Source organism: Triturus cristatus, chromosome 6 (assembly GCF_964204655.1).
Source record: "Triturus cristatus chromosome 6, aTriCri1.1, whole genome shotgun sequence".
Lineage (NCBI taxonomy): Eukaryota > Metazoa > Chordata > Amphibia > Caudata > Salamandridae > Triturus > Triturus cristatus.
Window position 1 is genome coordinate 1,795,499,859 of NC_140589.1, and position 18,826 is coordinate 1,795,518,684.

Consider the following 18,826-nt stretch of genomic DNA (forward strand, 5'->3'; position numbering starts at 1 on the left):
GCATGCTACATATGCTTGTGATATGCAGAAAGACACCTGTCTCATCAATACACCTGATTACATCTGGAGTTTGACTACATACTGGTGACTTTGAACACACATATGTCCAAAAGTGATGGTACAATACTTGTTTGTGACTTGATAGTGGTTGGCCCATGTCTGTGTATTGTTTAGATCTGGTAGACTAGTGGCAATGACTACCTTGCCACAGGTGGCATGCCCCTGTAGGCAATTTCCCTTCATGGATGTGTACACATCTCATACTTTGCCTGATTCCATGGTGAGTGTAAGGTGAGGAGTATTCTCACAGTCTTCAAAACCTGTTGCCTCCTAGGACTTAACTTTCGATTCCAGTTATGCAAGGTTTCTGTGGTCTTAATAGTCCAGTGGTTTCTTATTCATATGTGAGTCAGGCCATCCTGCTTTGGTCTGGCTACATCATGTTGATGTTTTGTTTTGTCAGTCCAAAATTGACTTTCCTATTTACTGCCACATATCATTAGTAGTTGAGTATATGATTTGTGTGTAGGTTGTCATTTGCGCATGGCTGACCATGGTGTCCTTTTGCAGTATGCTTCATGCTGTTCCAGATCACACAGAGCTGAACAAGGGGTGCTGTGATGTCTGTTGCATTGTGCTGTGCTACGTGTGGTATGCTGAGTGGACAGTAAGTATACAGGAGTTTTGGGAGTGCAGATGCCACTGGAGCCAGTGTTGCTTATAAGTCACAAGTATGGGGGCTTGTGTTTGCTGCGCACTGTTCACTGGTTTGTAACCAACAATGTTAATCCATTTGTTCTCATGTATACATTTATTTACTTATAAGAAAAAAGTTTTCCAACCATAACGGAGGAATAATACATACTTTTGTATTTGGTAACGGAACATAGCAATCAATAGTTATTCAAAAATTCCCCTTTTCATGTGCTTAAACATCATACATAACATAAATTGTGCATTTACAGAAATATACATTCGTGGATGCTCGTATCTATGCCCAATGCATTTCGGAACATGCAAGTTCCTTCCTCAGGGGAAAATTCTGAAATAAAAATATATAGAACATAATATTATTTGTGTGTCCATTCGGAGGCTCGAGAATGAGTATGTGTTAGCTCAACTGTTTTCAATGTATATCAATTAATCGTACCTTAGATAGCCAGTGTGTGTCCGCCTACCCGATAATCCTAAAATGCCAGATCACAATAATAATGGTTTTAATATCATGAAGCAATAGTAAACCGTGAGAGTACCTGATTTGTAAAAGCTTACCTAATTAAAGATTTGCCAGTGTTATTATCTGAAACACAGAGCCAAAAGAGAATTCAGTGTGAAAAATCCACGTGTTTTAAGGCAATATTGAAACCAAGAAAACACGATTGCTAGAGGTGTATGAACAGCAGGTATACAACGTCAAATGTCTTACCTAAACAGCACCCATTTCATCAAATATCTAAATGGAAACGGAGAGCAAAAAGACTGCATAAGTGAGAGTTTAGTTTAAACCTATTCCGTAAAATGTTAAAGACGCATTCGATTAATTCTAAAAAACCGAACACCACGAAATAATGCCTCATACCTGGAGTAGATGTGATCGCGATAAACAGAATAACTTCCGTGATGCTAATAGAATGGTGCTATGAGTTCACGTTTAAATCGCGCGGTGAAAGCGCGAAGTGTGAACATAGAAAACGGGCTGACAAACAGAAGTAGTGTTTCGAGAGCGTTCTTGCGGGCGCCATATTTAAATATAGACTGAGATATGTCCATCATTATGAGACATATTTATATGAAATTAGGTGTTCCAACTCAGAAACAATGCTCTTAATAAAGTTTCATAAAAAGATGTTCGCTGGTCAGACCGAAGTGTAAACATAAAAAACGGGCTGACAAAAACTGTTTCGAGAGCATTCTTGCGGGTGCCATATTTGAATATACACTGAAATATATCCATCAGTATGAAACTGTATACATGGTTTAAAGAGGAATAATGAAGAGCATGATAATGAAAAGCTCATGCTGAACAAATGAAATTAAAAGAGGCAACTAGTTGTATATACCAACTGGATCTCAGTGGTTCATAAAATTATGTGCGATATTTATATGAAATTAGGCGTTCCAACTCAAAAACAATGCTCTTAATAAAGTTTACATAAAAAGATGTTAGCTTATCAAACCACATCTAAATGTAATATTCTTTATCAGATTGTAGTAATAACATATTTTACCTAATTAAATTTTTACGTGAATCACACTATCCATTAGATGAAGGGATAATGTTATATAATAACTGAAATGATGCGAAGGGTCGACGCATGAAACTCTGCTGATAATACGATGTGTCGCCTAGAGATGTGAGGATGTAAAGTCATGCTAGAATAAACTGACTGTATGGCATGTAATACTAAATGAAAGAAAAAATGAAAAAAAGGAAAAACATAATCCAACATGAATGATTAACTGTATATTAAGTGCTCTGTGTTTGTAGCGCTATGCAAAACATGACATGTCCAATCTATGATTCATACCTATCGGAACCATGGTGTCCAAAGTCTTGATCCAATAAACCTCACGTTGGAGTAGTTTATTGTTGTTATCTACTCCTGGTGTGATTTTAACCTTCTCTATGATTTGAAAACGTAATTGGGAGATTGAATGTTGTGCCTCAATCCAATGGGCCGCAAGTGACGAGTTCAAATTTTTTGTTCTTATTCGACTTTTGTGTTCTGTCAGTCTAGTCTTAATTTTACGTTCTGTTTTTCCAACGTAAATCTTACCACAGGGACATTTTATTCCATATATCACATTGCTGGTATTGCAATCACTCGTATGTTTTAATGAGATTGCTTTGCTTGTAGTAGGATGAGTAATGTGATTGCCAAGAATTACGTTATTACAGCGAGAACAGTCTAAGTGTTCCTTTGGATGTGGAAGTAGCGATTTCGGAGCGGGTTTGAGACAGTTATTCTCTTAGGTTTTTGCCGCTTGTATAAGCATGTAAAGGAGGTTCTTTGAAAATATCCTTAAAGCCCGCCTCATTGGCCAGTAGTTCCCATCTGTTGTTGATGATTTTTTTAATAGCTGGGGAGCTAGTTGTATATTTAGATACAAATGCTATATTAATGGTGTTTGCTGGTTTGTGTTTGGCAAACAAATCACAACGTTGTTGGTTGGTAACTCCCTGTATACACTCTTGAAGAATGGTATCAGGATATCCTCTTTGAATGTATCTCTGTCTGTACTCTTCTATTTTTTGTTTGCAAGCTGAGGGATTTGAACATATACCCTTAATCCGTATAAACTGAGAATACGGTAAATTCTTTAGAAGACTTCTAGGATGAAAACTTGTGTAGTCTAAAGCGTTATTATGATCCGTGGGTTTGGAGTAAATGCAGGTTTCAAGACTAGCATCAACAGAATTTTTGGTAATGATTACGTCTAGATATTCAATGTTGTTATTATCAATCTTGTAAGTGAACTGAATTCTAGGATCCAAAGAATTCATCGTTAGAATCATGTGGTTCAGTGATTCACTCGTGTCTTTCCAAATAAGAAAAATATCATCTATAAAGCGACAATATAATCCAATTTTAGACCACCAGTTTGGGTTGCTCATTAGGTGTTGATGTTCAAAGGAAGCCATAAAAATATTTGCATAGGCAGGCAGATTTTTGTGTCTGATACACAAAAATCTCGAAGATCCACCATTCAGACCAATTGTGTCCGGCTGCGGATCCATTTTTGATCCCATAGGAAGATACCTGGATTACTTCTTGCAGAAATGTGTGCAGAACTGGACATCGTACATTAAGGACACTACTGATTTTCTTTCCAAACTATAAAATACTCGTTCTGAAATACAAACATCTTGGTTATTATGCACAATTGATGTGGTAGCCCTATATACCTCCATACCCCATGCAGCAGGTATGGAGGCAGTAGAGTGGGCTCTACTCCAATTAGAAGAGATTGAAACGGACAAGGTCTTCCTGTTACAACTTTTACACTACTGTCTACACCACAGTTATTTCAATTGGAATGAAACATACTACACACAGCTCTCAGGTACATCAATGGGCTTTTCTGGGGCACCTGCCTATGCAAATATTTGTATTGCTTCCTTTGAACATCAACACATAATGAGCAACCCAAACTGGTGGAGAGGAAACCAGGAAACCAGGAAAATGAACCAATACCTCCTTTTGTTTCTCCCTTGCAGCCTACGAGTCCTCTGCCACACGCTGATACCAATGAGAGTTACAATCCCGAGGCGAGACCGCCCTGTCGTGGACCAGAACGGATGACGTAGATCCTCCAACAGAACCTAGTGGAGAGAACACGGGCCCTTTAAGAAGAGACCCAGAAGTGGAAACGCCGCCGCGTAACCTGACTGTCGAAAGAGGTCCTGAGTTAAGACACCGAGAGGATGAGAAGAAGAACAAAAAGCACCTGGTAGCTGAGGCACTGCCAGCGGGAGATCATCTGCTGCAGTGACCCCCGGAGCAAGAAGCTGAAGAGAAGAGGACACAAAAGCGTGCAGCAGCCCGCCACGCCCCAGTAGGGACGTGGCTATCACAGATGCGTGGCCGGTTACTATCTTACTTGAATTAAAGGCAAACTAAAGAGGAGTCTGGAAGGGTGGGAGATTGGTGGGGCAAGAGAGCCGTTAAAGAAGGATTTTTATTTATTTAATCACTTTGTGTGACTTCAATGAGCACTGGTGGCGGTCGGGTATGGAAATTGCTCAATCCTCTAATTTCCAGATCCTAATAATCGCTGACTGAGAGAAAAGAAAAGGGGGTGATATACTTACCATAGTCCCATCTTCTTTCCGAGGGGCAACATCGGGAAGCCAGTCCTACGAAGGAGTACCTGAAGAGTCTGAGAAAGAAAAGAAAAGACAACAAAAGCAATCTCATTCATCCTGGCATCATATAGGCATGTAAAGAAGGAATAATAAAAGCAATTGTGAAAAGAAACTTCTGAGTTCAGACTCTTTACCTACCTAGCCAAAAGCTGCAATTTCAAATGGAGCCAGGACAAATTTAGATATGGTCAGAGAGTCTTAGGAATGGGTTAAGTTCATGGGATGTTCTTGTGTAGGAGAGTGGTGGTACATGGGGGTGTGAATCAGAGTGTGCAAGCTTGTTACACTGGTTTAATACTGCACACGGTATTGTAGGAATAAGTAGAGGTGAGAGGGGTATATCCAGCTAGACATGGTCGGATTATGGCAGGTGATGAGAGCTGTAGTCTGTTGCACTATTGTGAGATATGACCGGAACAGTGCATTGACAATGTGTGAGGTTAGTTGTTAATGTGCATAAGTCAATGGGGTTATTGGGCATGGAAGTCATATATGGATGTGACAGGGTCACAGTGAAACAAGGTTAAACTAGTCATATGTGACAAAGTGGATAAGTGTATGATACACCAGTTGTGTAATTTAGTATGCTGAACGGTTAAATGTGAGGTGTGGTATAGTTGATGTATTTTGTTTTTGCATCTGTGAATGCATGTGTTTTAGAAATGACAATCTGTAGAACTTAAGCAGAGTAGGGTGGGTGTGTGGTGATATGTGAATGACTGCGGACATATCAATTGAGCAATGTGTCTTGTTGTGAGATGTGGTGATTTGTAAACTGTGTATGTCAGAATGGGAGCTGATGCTGCACGTTGTGATATGAGTGCAGCCGAAGACATTACTGAGGGTGCAACTGGTGATGAGAGTGGTCCTTTTGACATGTTACATTTGATGTCTGCTGAGGAGGTGCTGAATACAGTACATTGTGTGAATGTCATATATGTGAGAGTTGTGGTGTACATAGTGATGAAGAGTGGTGCTGTACATGTAGGTGTGAATGTGAGAAGGGCAGCACCTGTGTGAGATTGTGAGAATCAGGTTGGAAGAGTTTGAGTACAAGGCTGTAGCTTGCGTGGCAGACATGTTTTTCTGTCTAGCTGCACGAGAGGGGGCATATGACGTGCTTGTGTGTATGTTAGTTTGGAAAGTTGAGCATGTACTTTGATGTGGATGTGAGAGGGGTCATATCTGCACAAGTAGAGTTCATGCAAGCCATGAGGTAATGTTGCTTTGTACATATGTGTAGATTTTGTGTATGTAAGTGTTAGATTTAAAATTCCCTTTCCCATGATGCCTTTGCCATGCTGTTTTAGGTTAGCAGTGTGTGTCTAAACTACATGCATTGATGCTCGCATCCTGTAACCTGTTGTTATCCCTGCAGTATGAAGGCCTCGTTAGCTAGTGCGACTCCATTTTGTATATCGCAATCACTAGAACTGCTTTGGCTGTGTTTGCCTTGGGTCTATTTCCTAACCTGCTTGCCTCAGCAGAACACTGTACTTCGTGATTATTTTCCTTCTGTCCAAGGCTGCAACTCGACCTGCTAACAGGACAGGACATGTATACATTCCATTGTGTACATGTAGCTCTGCTCCCAAATTTGGAGATGCTGAGACTCGGAGCAGTGGCCATTGGATCACTGATATTGCACCCATCTGGCAGGGGTTAGCTCATCTTTCTGTGCCTCCATTGTTCGTGCCCAGCTCTGGCCGGTAACTTTCCATGGGAGGCATGAGGGGGAAATCTCCCAGTATTATAGAAAGCTGGGGAGTCAGTGCCCCTCAGCAAACATCTTCTGGTGCTGGCCTGACTGGGCTCCTCCGCAGAGTATATGCATTGAATAAAGTGTAAGTTTCATTCTCTACTGCTTGACCGACTCTTCATTCTTGGGAAGGCATAGCAGGTGGTTGTATATAACATGTGTGGCCCTAGAGGGCCACATCCTTTAGATGGTGCCCAAACAGGGACCCCGCGAAGGGACCCCTAACCTGTAATTGGGTCGAAGGGGCCGGGGTGGTATCTGGTTGGTCGAGAGGATCGGGCCCCTCACATACTTGGTTCTCGCAGCTGCTCTGCCCTCCCGATTAGATGGATCCTCGGCTAGTGGCCCTTAGCTGGGTCCTGAATGCGAAACCTTGGAGCTGACCATTTGGTCTGGAGAGTCGGCAGTGGAGAAAAACTTGCTTGACCTGTTTGCACGAGGAGAGTGATTTGGTTCTTGGGAAAATTGTGCCATTCTTGGTTGGCACGAGCCTGTGGGTTGTGTCTGGTACAGTCTCTTTACTGTCTTGGGTGCAGTTTCTGAACTGCCTTGCTTGAACGACACGAGTCGATGGGCTGTGTCTTGGAATGGTGTGAATACCGCCTTGGTTTGTACTTGGCGGGTTTGTGGACCCTTGGAAAAGACACAGAGTATTTGAGAACAGCCCACCAAGCCAAGTGGAAATTTGGCCCGCACTCCAAAAGGTCTGGGACTGTTTGTGAACAATCTGCCAGGCCAAATTGAAATTTGGACTGTGCTTGAAGAGTTCTGGGGCTAGTGCCTGTCTTATTGAACTTGGTACAGTCTCTAGACTGTAGGGAGCGCTTTTCCGATTGCTTGTGTTTTGTTCCTTGGACAACTTTTTATTCTTATCGTTTAATATTTTCTTTTCCTACTGCTGGTGGTGTTATATTTGTTAGTTAGGGACAGTGCCTGTATCTCACATTGAGATGCCCTGTCTAAGTAAAATGGAGTGTTTTGGATGCCGGTGTTGCTCTGTTTGTTTGATGTACACCAATGGAACTTCTTGCAAGACAAATTGTTCGTCAAAATGAGTAGGCAGTCGATGATTGACTTTTTGAGAGTATGGCCTATAGAAGATAAAACAGGTAGTTTGATGCAGTCTCCTGGCTGACTTGTGGTTTGATTGAGGTGTTTGAGTGCTATGAGGTGTGTGGACCGATGTCGGTGGTGGTGCTTGTGAAATGCTTGTTTGAGTGAGTAGCAACTGTGCTCTTCATGTGGAGGTAAGGATGCCTTGCCTCAGCAAGCTGTTTTGTGTGGGTTTTTGTTTTACACCTTTTGAGGACCGACCGTCTTTGGAAATGTACTTGCAAATTCCTTTGCCAGGCAAAATGATGAGTGTGGTCCCTTCTTGACAATGTCTTGAAAGAGCTTAATTTGGTCTCTTGTTGTCATTGTGTTCTGCAGATGCCCATTGGAAGGATGACACTTTAAATTTGGAAGAATAAATAAATAATAATACATAAATAGAAATATGATATGATCAGAAATACTAGCAAGAATGTACATTTGGTTTGACATAGGAAAAGTACATCATGAGAAAAATGTAAGTAAGGGATGAGCATTGTGCTCAACAGACACGTATTCTAAAGGTGCAGTAAGGAGAGGTGAAATACACGCTCGTAATTCAGCAGCGCTGAATGTGCTCTCTATTTTCTCTCTGAAAAAAGAGGGGAGGCAGGAGTTCTGGAAAGGGAGCTGTGGGTTTGTATTTAGAGCTTTCCAGCTTCAGACATGGATTGCTAAGTGGGTGTGTTTGCCCACATTGGAATGTGTATTTAATTTGGAAAAAGGTGTTTCAAGCTCTTTGGGCTGTGAGTGTTTAGCTGAATAAAAAGGATTTTCAAAGTTGAAAGACATAGCATGTGAATTCAGTTTGTAGCCGGCTTGCCATGACGTTCGGTGTGATAAGGGAGGCATTCCCAAGGAGGAGGCTCATCAAGCATGAGGACTGAAAGCAGCAGACAGGACAGCAGAGATGCTGAAAAGAGTGTTCTTGTGAAGGGAGGGTTCATTCAAGGAGTAGCTTCTACGTCAGACACAGACAGGCTGAGCTGCATACCGCAGAACCAGGTTTTTTTTTGTTCGAAAGGCAGAATAACAGGAACAGATGTTAATTGGGAACGGACTAAAAAAATAGCACAGGAGCTGAAATAATAGGTTCATGAGTTTTGTGTTTTGGGACTCAGTTGTTAACTGGTTTAATGTTCTCTGTTCAGGCTAGTGTGCACATACAGTAAATATTGGTTTGTTTTCAAGGAAAGGTGATAGATTGTATTCTGAAGGCTGAAGGGTACTATAGTGCTGAACAAGGAATGAAGAAGAAAAGGTTTGAGGAAAAAGATATGATGGTACAGAGAAGGTTTGCACAGAAAGGTTTTCAGAATCAGTTGTTTGCCGAGAAAGAAAGTGAGCTACAAGGTGTTGTTTCACAGGATGGAAGTAAAGGTGTTTTGGTTTGTGCAAATTCAGGTATGGATGTTGCACTGCTGAAAAGTGCCCTTTTTACAATCTTTATAGCAGATTTGAGCATTGGAGAGAAATGCAGGTACAAAATGTGCCAGTTCAGCAAATGCAAATGCCGTTTCAGAAAAAGGTACATTTGACAGGAGTCTTTCAAGACCAGATGCTCCCACAACATATGGAAAATACTAAAATTAATTTAAATTAGTTGTCCGGAGCAAATGTGAATTATTTCCAGAAAGAAACTGAGAACGCATTTCAACAGGTTACTGTATTTGAAAATGGGAGTTTTAACACTAACAATTCTGTATTTACCAAGTCCATTGTGAAAAGAGTGAAAGGTCCAGACTCAGTTGTAGGAGTTTTAAAAACAGAAATTACAAATACAGTTTTAGAGAAGGTGGCAGCAGAAATAGGCCCATTTGAGAAAAGTTGCTAATTTGTTGTTTCTGATACAGGCCTAGCAGGAAACTAATTGTTCTGCAAAGTAAAAAGAACACATTACTGCACATGTGATGATGTTAATTATCAGATTTCTGATTAAGATGCACATTTTAAAATGGCCCAGCTGGAGACAGCTGTAGCATTGTTATCAGAAAAGTCAATTTTCAAATGCTGTCTTTCCTGCAGTGACGTTCAGGCTGTTCTGGTTGTTGCTGTCAGAGGAAAGATGAGGGAGTGAAGGCATCATTCAGATTTTACTGGACAGGTTTTGTGTCTCAAAGGAGGAATTTGATTGTTTGTTTAAAGATTCATTTTTATTGTGTTTTGTTTTACAATAAGAGACTTGGTTGTAGATATTGGGAAGCAATTGGTCTATATTGTTCCTTTATCTTATGTATTTAACATAGTACAGTGTTATGCGTGTATTGGTGGGTGTGGTTGTGGTGAGCATGTGATAAGTCTGGCATCCCATTTTTACTGCCCTCAAGCACGTGAATGTCTAATGATGGGCAGAGCTTTTTGATGGGCATCAATGTAAGTAGAGAGTAGTGTTTGCCCATTCCCCCCGAGTTTTGAGGCCATGCCACCCACTTTGTGGGCAACAGACGATGTAGGGCTGCAATTCCTCTAGATTCCACGAGCCCTGTTGTGTATGATTCTGCATTTGGTTGAGAAAAGGTGCTGGGGAGGAGAAGGCTGGTACCATGTAATAGTACCACTATTTCAATTTTGTGTGTACTATTTGTGACTGACCTGTGTGCAGTTAAAAATAAAAATGTGGCCCTCCGGTTGTCTGCTGCTCTGGCTATTTTTATGCTTCTTCTGCTGCTCAATATTTTATTGTCGCTGATCAAAGCCTTCTTTGGCAGTATTGCTTATAGAATAGATGATGGGTCTTTGTTCAGAATAACATTGGCTGGTAAGAGATATAGGCTCTGCTGCGCCTTTAGTGCTGTGCAGGAAGACTGGACAAATCTGAAAGTTTGTTTTAAAATACAAGGTAATATTAGGGATGGCACAGTTGGATAGTATTAAACATGTTGGGCCTCATGTAGGTAGCGAAATACCGGTCGGTAACGGCCGATTTTCGGTAAATATGCCGTTACCGACCGGTATTCAGACAAGTGAGATGTAGGAGTCCAAAAACCACTTTTCGGTAAATATGAGGCGGTAAATACCGATTCATAGTTACCGAATTCCAAAATACCGATTCATGTTTACCGAATACATAATTAACGAATCGGTAAATATGAAGTGGTAAATATGAAGTGGTAAAAATTTAAAATGACATGTAGGAGCAGGCGGTAATTAAGAAATCCAGGAAAATCGGTAAATAAGAGTCGGTAATTAACACGGATTGAAAGCAGGTGGTAACCATCAACAATGCACATAAGCAATCCCAAAATGCAACAGCGTGGACAACATGGCCGCCATGTACGTCATTGCAAGGCGCCTACGTCTACAGGCAGCAGGACTGAGGGTGTGGCGACGGGAGGAACAAATCTACAGACAGCGCATCACACTATTACAGCTGACTGATGCAGAGATACATGAGAGGTACAGGCTACACCCCGAAACCATCATGGACCTGATAAGGGACCTGCACCCACTCCTGGACCAGCCAACAAGAAGGGCGCACGCCATACCACCACATGTGCAGGTGCTCTGCAGCCTACATCTACTGGCATCCGGCAGTTATCAGGTGGTGATAGCTGCGGTGGGTGGTGTATCCCAGAGTTGCCTGTCCCGTTTCTTCAGGAAGTTCCTGGATGCCATGATGCAGAGAATGCACCACTACATAAGCTTCCCAAACACACAGGCTGCACTGCAGAAAACAAAAACAGACTTTTATCACATGGCACAGTTCCCCCATGTCATCGGCTGTATTGATGGTACACACATCCCAATCTGTCCACCAGCTGATACAGAGCACATCTACAGGAACAGGAAGTCCACCCACTCCATCAATGTGCAGGTGATCTGTGATGCAGGGAACATCATCACAGATATTGTTGCAAAGTTTCCTGGGAGCACCCACGACTCTTACATCTTCCAGAATAGTGGGATCTACACACGACTGAGTGCCGGCGAATTCGGAGAGGGATACCTGCTGGGTAAGTAACAGTGACGCCCCTTGAAACCTGCAAATCAGAGTGTATAGAGGCATGTAACTGATGGTTCCCTCTTACTCATCCAGGCGACAGTGCATATGCATGCCGTTCATTCATCCTCACTCCCTACCTACACCCAGCAACCCAGAGTGAGAGACGATACAACGTGGCACACAAAACAACACGCAATGTGGTGGAGCGCACGTTTGGACTACTGAAGAGCAGGTTCCGCTGCCTCCACAAGAGCGGAGGCGCACGCCAGTACAAACCCATCACCTGCTGCAAGATTATTGCCACTTGTGCAATGCTGCACAACCTTGCCACGAAAAAAGGTACAGATGTGGAACTAACATATTTTGAGGACAACGAGGATGAGTCAGGCCAGCCAGAGGGCAGCGCAGCTAGAGTGCCAACTGCAATCGATGGGAGAGAGAGACGGGCAGAGATCACATGCAACTATTTCTGAGTAAGTGAGGGGACACAGCGAGTTGTGACAAGTCATGACGTAGTTTAATGTGGCACCACGCCATGAACACATGAACAGGCCAATCTGGCAATATACCATCTATACAAGGAGTATGTCCAGGGTTACGTCACCCAATGGGAAGTGGCTAAGCAGGGCCACATCAATGTTTGCGCATACGCGCTGCAGTGGTGGATTGCACGGCCTGTGCATCCTCACTAGAGCCAACCCCAAGCCGCCTGCTGCTCCTGCGTGCTTCTGGGACGGGGGGTGTGATGCTGCTGCTGGTGTCGATGCGCTCCGCAGCATCCCCAGCAGCAGTTGTCGACGCCTGACTAGTCAATAGCACCCCTAGTGCACTTGTCACCTGCACCATCCCCCGAGACAGGTCGCTGCAGCACTGTGTTAGGCCCTCCTGCATCGTCACAGAGCGCCGGCAAAGTAGGGAAGTCGCAGTTGCCAGACGGTTGAGTGCCCTGCTGGTAGTGTCCCTTCTCTGGCGTTCCCGGCGCCGTGCTTCGATGTCAGCATCTAATTTGCTGCACAACTGCTGGATTGACTGGGACATGTCCCGAATGCCCGCAGCCATGCCGCCAATGTTTGTGTCCATGTTGACTAAGCTTGTCTTCATCACCCGCATGTGCCTCTGGACTGACATAACTGCCTTTGATTGCAGGCGCTGTTGCTTCAACATTTGGCCCTCGAGCCCCAAGAAGACACCATGGCCGTCAGTGGGTGCTGGTGGACTCTGGACACGCGACCTGCGGCGCCCTCTTGCTCCCGTCTGTGCTGCCTGTGAGGTGTGGGGCACAGTGGGATGGCTCCCTTCCTGGTGCCCGGTGCGGTCTTCTGGGCCCATGCTGTCGTCTGACGAGGTGTCGAAGGCTCGTAGCCTGGCTGCTGGACGCCTCCTCATTCTCACACCTGCAAGCGGAGATGTGGCCGGTGATTCGAACATGAGTGGCGATGCTGGCTGTGGTTGTGGTGATGCTGGCTCTCGGTGAGGTGATGCTGGCTCTGTGTGCGGCGAGGCTGGCTGTGTTGGTGGTGCGGCTGCCAGTGGGCCTGCTCCCTGGTCTGAACTCGTGCTGGCTAGAGGTGATTTTTGTGGCAGGTGTGCCGTCTCCCCTGCAGCATGCCCTGTACTGCATGATGTCACATCTGTGGACAGAAAAACAACATTGGCTCAGTGTCCCCGAAGGGCTGCATTGCAAGCGTCACAATAAATCATTTCACATTCCAATCTGTCCTCTGTCTCCTTGTGCCTCGAGTGCGTGACATGCCCTGTTGCCCTGTGACATTTACGTCATGGTTAGTGTTGCCCTGACTACATCTCCCGGAATGCATTGCCTGTCTGCACTGACACGTGTGGACTGCAGTGTGATTCTCGTTTCACAATGGGGGATGTGGGATAGGGGTAGGGGGGGCTACATTGCTGTGCTTTCGTCTTACCTTGGTGTGTTGCGGCTCTGGCAGAGCTGTCGGCGTCCCCAAGACCCACGACGCTCTCTTGCTCGATTGTGGCCGCCACCAGCTCCTCCAGTTCGGTGAGGGCAGGTGCCCTGTTGGTTCCACCTCCGGTCTGGCTGGCCTCCTTCTGGATGTCGCCCATCTTCCTCTTGGTCACAATCCTCAGGTCATACCAGCGCTTTTTGAGGACCTCAATGTCCCTGTGGGTCACTCCCACAGCATTGACCTGCGCCTGGATGGCCAGCCATATGTTGCGCTTTTCGGCCTCAGGCACTTGCAGGGATTGCCTCCCAAACAGCTTCTGGTGCTGCTTCACCACCTCCTCCACCAGCACCTGGAGTTCCTTGGGGCTGAATTTGAGCTTCCTCCTCCTTTCCCGTCCGTCTTTCTGTGTTCTCTGGCTGGACATGCTGTTCGTTTCCCGCTCGCACATGCAACTGCTCCCTGCCTCTCCTCTGCACTCCAAGCTTCTCCAGGGTCGGCTAATTATGTACACCTGCCTGGGTGTGGCCACGTCGGCTAATTGTGTACACCTGCCTGGGTGTGGGCAGTTCCTGGTTGGGTGGGCTGTCGTTGCACAGGATTAGCTGTTTCGTCAAGTCATGTGTTGTTATTTACCGAATCCGTACATACCGATTCGGTATTTTCCGATTCGGTGGATACCACCTCGGTCTTTTCCGAATCGGTAGATACCACCTCGGTATTTTCCGATTCGGTAATTATCACCTCGGTATTTACCGATTCGGTGAATTCCGATTCGTATTTACCGAATGTTACCGAATCGGTAACTGTTACCGAATTTTTACCTACATTTAACTTACCGATTCTAATTTACCAATTCGGTACGGCTCGGTATTTAAGAACCGGTAAAATTTATTTACCTACATGAGGCCCGTTATCTTTTAATGTGGTTTTACCTGACCTTTTGCCTCTTCCTCTTATGGTTTTGCTGCAATGCAGGATTTCGTTTTTGCTGGTTCTGATGCAGTGGGCGTTATGCCACTGCTGCTCAGTGTCTCATTGCTAGTGTTTTCTGTGCAAATGGATATTGTGCTTAGTTCTAACTGATTGACATATTGGTTTTACTAGTAAACACCTAGTGAAGTACACAGATGACTACTAGGACTGGTAGATAAAAGGCTGCTAGTTGAGGCCCCCAGGATAAGGCGGTGTGTGTGTAGAGTGGGATATGTCCTGATATGTGCTGGTGTGTGTGTGTCGTGTCCTGGTGGTGAAAAGATATCATTTCACCTTTTTTCACTATTGAAGGGCTGTCCTGTTGGTGGGATGGAATGTGGAATTATTTTTGTACCATTTTACGAGTATATCCTTCATAGGAATACAATAAACAAAAGGATTGAACTCAGAGGGGCCGATTCACAGAATTAACTTAAGACAAAATCCTAAACTTACTACTTTTGGTATTCACAGAAGTTAGGATTTAGTCTTAAGTTTGTCTTAAGACAAACTTAAGACAGACTTAAAACAGACTTAAGACAGACTTAAGACAAACTTAAGACAGACTTAAGACAAACTTAAGTTTGTCTTAAGTCTGTCTTAAGTTTGTCTTAAGACAAACTTAAGACTAAATCCTAACTTCTGTGAATACCAAAAGTAGTGAGTTTAGGATTTTGTCTTAAGTTAGTTCTGTGAATCGGGCCCAGAATTTGTTAATATGTCTCTTGGTAAGTACGGTTTTAAAGTCTGTATTTGCAACAAGCACTGTTAGGGTAATTTCTTGCCCAGTTTCTTTGTGTGTCTCTGCCTGATTGTGGATAGGCTGTATGGTATCAGTATGGTTGAGACTGAGAATGTGCATTTGGTATGGTGTCTTGGTATGGTGTTTTATTGTTTTACTGTGAGTGTTGCTACGAACACTTGCTTCATCGCCTCTGGGATAACACTATCTGCTTGCACCAAGATCCCGTGGGGTTGAGCAGGGGTTGTCTAAAGAGCATATTCCCATTGTGTTGATTAGGGTACCTATTTTGCCCGAAGGTACTTACCTTTGCCAAACAAAGAAACTAGTTTTTCTTTAACAGATATTTCTTATATTTACTTTTGACTGACTCACTGACAGGGGAGGTTTTTTCCCATACATGGGGTAAGTATTTTCAACAGGAGGACACCTACTTAGGTCACCTACTGTCGAAAGTGGGTGGGAGAATAGCACCTGGGTAAATTAAGCGTAAGCAAATTAACAATGCATGAGGTGCATGAAACTAACACACTGCGTTTTTCTTTGTCTTCTGTGCTTGGTACATGTATTGTTGTGTCCTGTTTTGTGTTGTGCGTACACAAGACGGTTGTGCGTTTTATGTTTTTCTTGTCTTATGTGCTTACTATGTGTATTGTTGTGTGCTGTTTCGCGTGGTAAGTACGCAAGGCAGTTTGTTGCTGTGCACTTTCTCTCTCTTTATGAGCCTACCTAAGCTGTCTAGAAACGGCCATGAGACAATCGGTCGGACTCGCTTTAGCCATTCATTTCACAGGATGCTGTGAATATGCTTTTGAATAGACAGAGAGACACGTCTAATTGGCTTTAAAATAACACTGTTTGAAAAAATTGTCAGGATCAAAAAAATAAATAAATAAGCACGCCATGTTACTGCTCCTCCTTTCTGTAAATTGATGGAATCTGAATTGGATGAAGATGAAAGGATGGGTAGACTAGACTGATGCTCCCTTATTCGATCCTTAAGGGGAGCTATATGTCAGTGGTTTTTCTTTAAAATCCCCAGGTGGCAACACCATTATTGTTCATGTTATTGCAACACTACATATGATCTCAGAGGCATCACAAGCCCCTTATCAGTTAGACTGTGTAATTGAGCTGACAGCCCTTACTAGAGCTGGCGAATAGGTTTCTGGAGAATTCATGTACTTACTACTTTATGCTTAATTTGTTGGTTATTCATGTAATAAGGATCTCTGTTAAATTCACAGTTTTAGAGTTTCATGCTATGCCTATAACATGAGAGCATGGTCATATATAGTTGTTCTTACTCGAAAAAAATTATTCTAGAAGTGTCTGCAGTCCTGCACAGTAACAAAAGTTCACAAGTAGAAGTGCTGTGAACTCTATGACTTATTGAACACAAGCTTGCTAAGACAAGAAAGACAAAGGAGCCATTGCGTTGAAATGTTCCCTTTTTGAGGTTCTTTAAATGAATAATATTGGAATGCACAGACGCAATGATTCAAAACATGTCCGAATTATTCTTTCAGGGTTTAGTAACTGAATTTAGGCTTACCCTACTGCTTGGGTTTGGGAGGAAAAAAAATTGTGTAACGTTTTACCCTTGTCAGTTCATTAAAAGTTTGTTTTATACTCGCTAATTGGTCCTGGACTCCCTTCAGTCATTGGGAGAGAGAGGGGTCGGACAGGATGCACAACCTGGCTGCTCGTTATGGAACACCTATGATCACGACCAAGCAAAGACATGCTGGACGAGGCGCTACCACCATTAAAAAAAAGGAGAAGGGCTATTCAGGAGCCCCAGCCTGTTTGTCTACTTGTGCCTAAGTCCCAGCTCATCGAGCCTAGTCGGTAGGCTCACCTGTGTTTGAGTCTATGCCCCTTGGTCCATCTTGAGTCCGACCCCCCTTCTTCCTTTGACCCCCTTTTGCGTAGGGTGTAATATCTGCTTGATGGAGGAACAGTGTACAAGGTAGAATAGGGTTAGTAGGGATGGACTTCATGGATGAAGAATAGGGTGCGGGTACCCTGCCTAAGATGCATACGATAGTGTAGAAGAAGAGAGTTTGGTGCATAGTTTGGACGGTTAACGCACGGGCCAAATGGTCTGTGATACCAGAGAGAGAAATACCTTGCCTTTCAATGTGAGATCTGGATCCGAGGTGGACGCACAGCTCCACCGCCGGTGCTCAATAGCACCTACGCTAGATGAACAATAGGAGCTTACCAGTGATGGCACTCTGAAAAAGACAATGGAAAGAAGAGTTTTGCCATCCTCTCGTTCCCTGGCCACCAATCCCCTTGTGTCGTATTTTTCTCCCAATCACCATGTATTTGTTTTGCCCCCAATTGACAAGGAAAGAGCTTTTCTTTTGCATCTCCCTGTTCAGAGCAAAGTTAGTACATAGAAATATTAGTTGCATCCATAGTTGTTATTGTGTTAATAATACTGCAGGAATATCCTACCCCATGGACGAAAAATATCCTGTGTATTCCAATGATTATACAATGCCAGTTGCCCTTGTGAACATGCCTATTACTTTGGCTCCTCACACAGGAGAGCATCAGAGGACACAACATGATAATATAGATGCTCAGATTGGTATACCTTCGATTCAGTTCTCCAGTCTGCAATAATGCATTTAGTGATTCTTATCCGACAAAAGAATATGTATATTAGGCCAAGACCATCCATGATAGTTAGTATGATAAGTTGTTTTGTATCCCGACTGTATTTGCTGCCTCATCTACAAATTTTGCCCATCCTCAGTTATAATATGTGGTACGACAAATAGACCCTTGTATACACTGTCTCCCAGTTTGTTGTAATTACTGCGTAGGTACATTAACTGCTAAGGAAAGGACATACATACAGTACAAGTGCGGAGGTTATGTTTCAGAAGGACATAGAAGAGTTGTTGAGCGTTTATGCAGATCTATTTTAGGTCAATATGCCTTTTATAGTTTCCCTGCCCCATAATAATGAACATTTGTGTATTTTGATATAGTCTGACTATGACACAGTTGAAGAACACAGTGGCACCCCAAGGTATATGTCTAGACCAGCTGAAAATGAGGGTGCCTTACATCCAGAAGATTATATGCATGTTGATATACTTGTACTGTCTCGTTTCCCTTTGCGATTTGGGTGACCATGCATTCCCTTTCTCCCCACTTAGAATTATAAAGACCCTACCGAATAGCAATTAAGGCTTTTTTTAGCCACAACTTCTAAAAGGAGGGTCTGTTAGATATAAAATTCCCTTTCCCATGATGCCTCTGCCATGCTGTCTTAGGTTAGCAGTGCGTGGGTAAACTACATGCATTGATGTTCGCATTCTGTACCCTGCTAAGTTATCCCTGCAGTATGAAGGCCTCGTTAGCTAGTGCGATTCCATTTTTTATTTCGCAATGACTAGAACTGCTTTGGCTGTGTTTGCCTTAGGCCTAGTTCCTAACCTGCTTGTCTCAGCAGAACACTGTACTTCATGATTATTTTTTCTTTGGTCCAAGGCTACAACTCGAC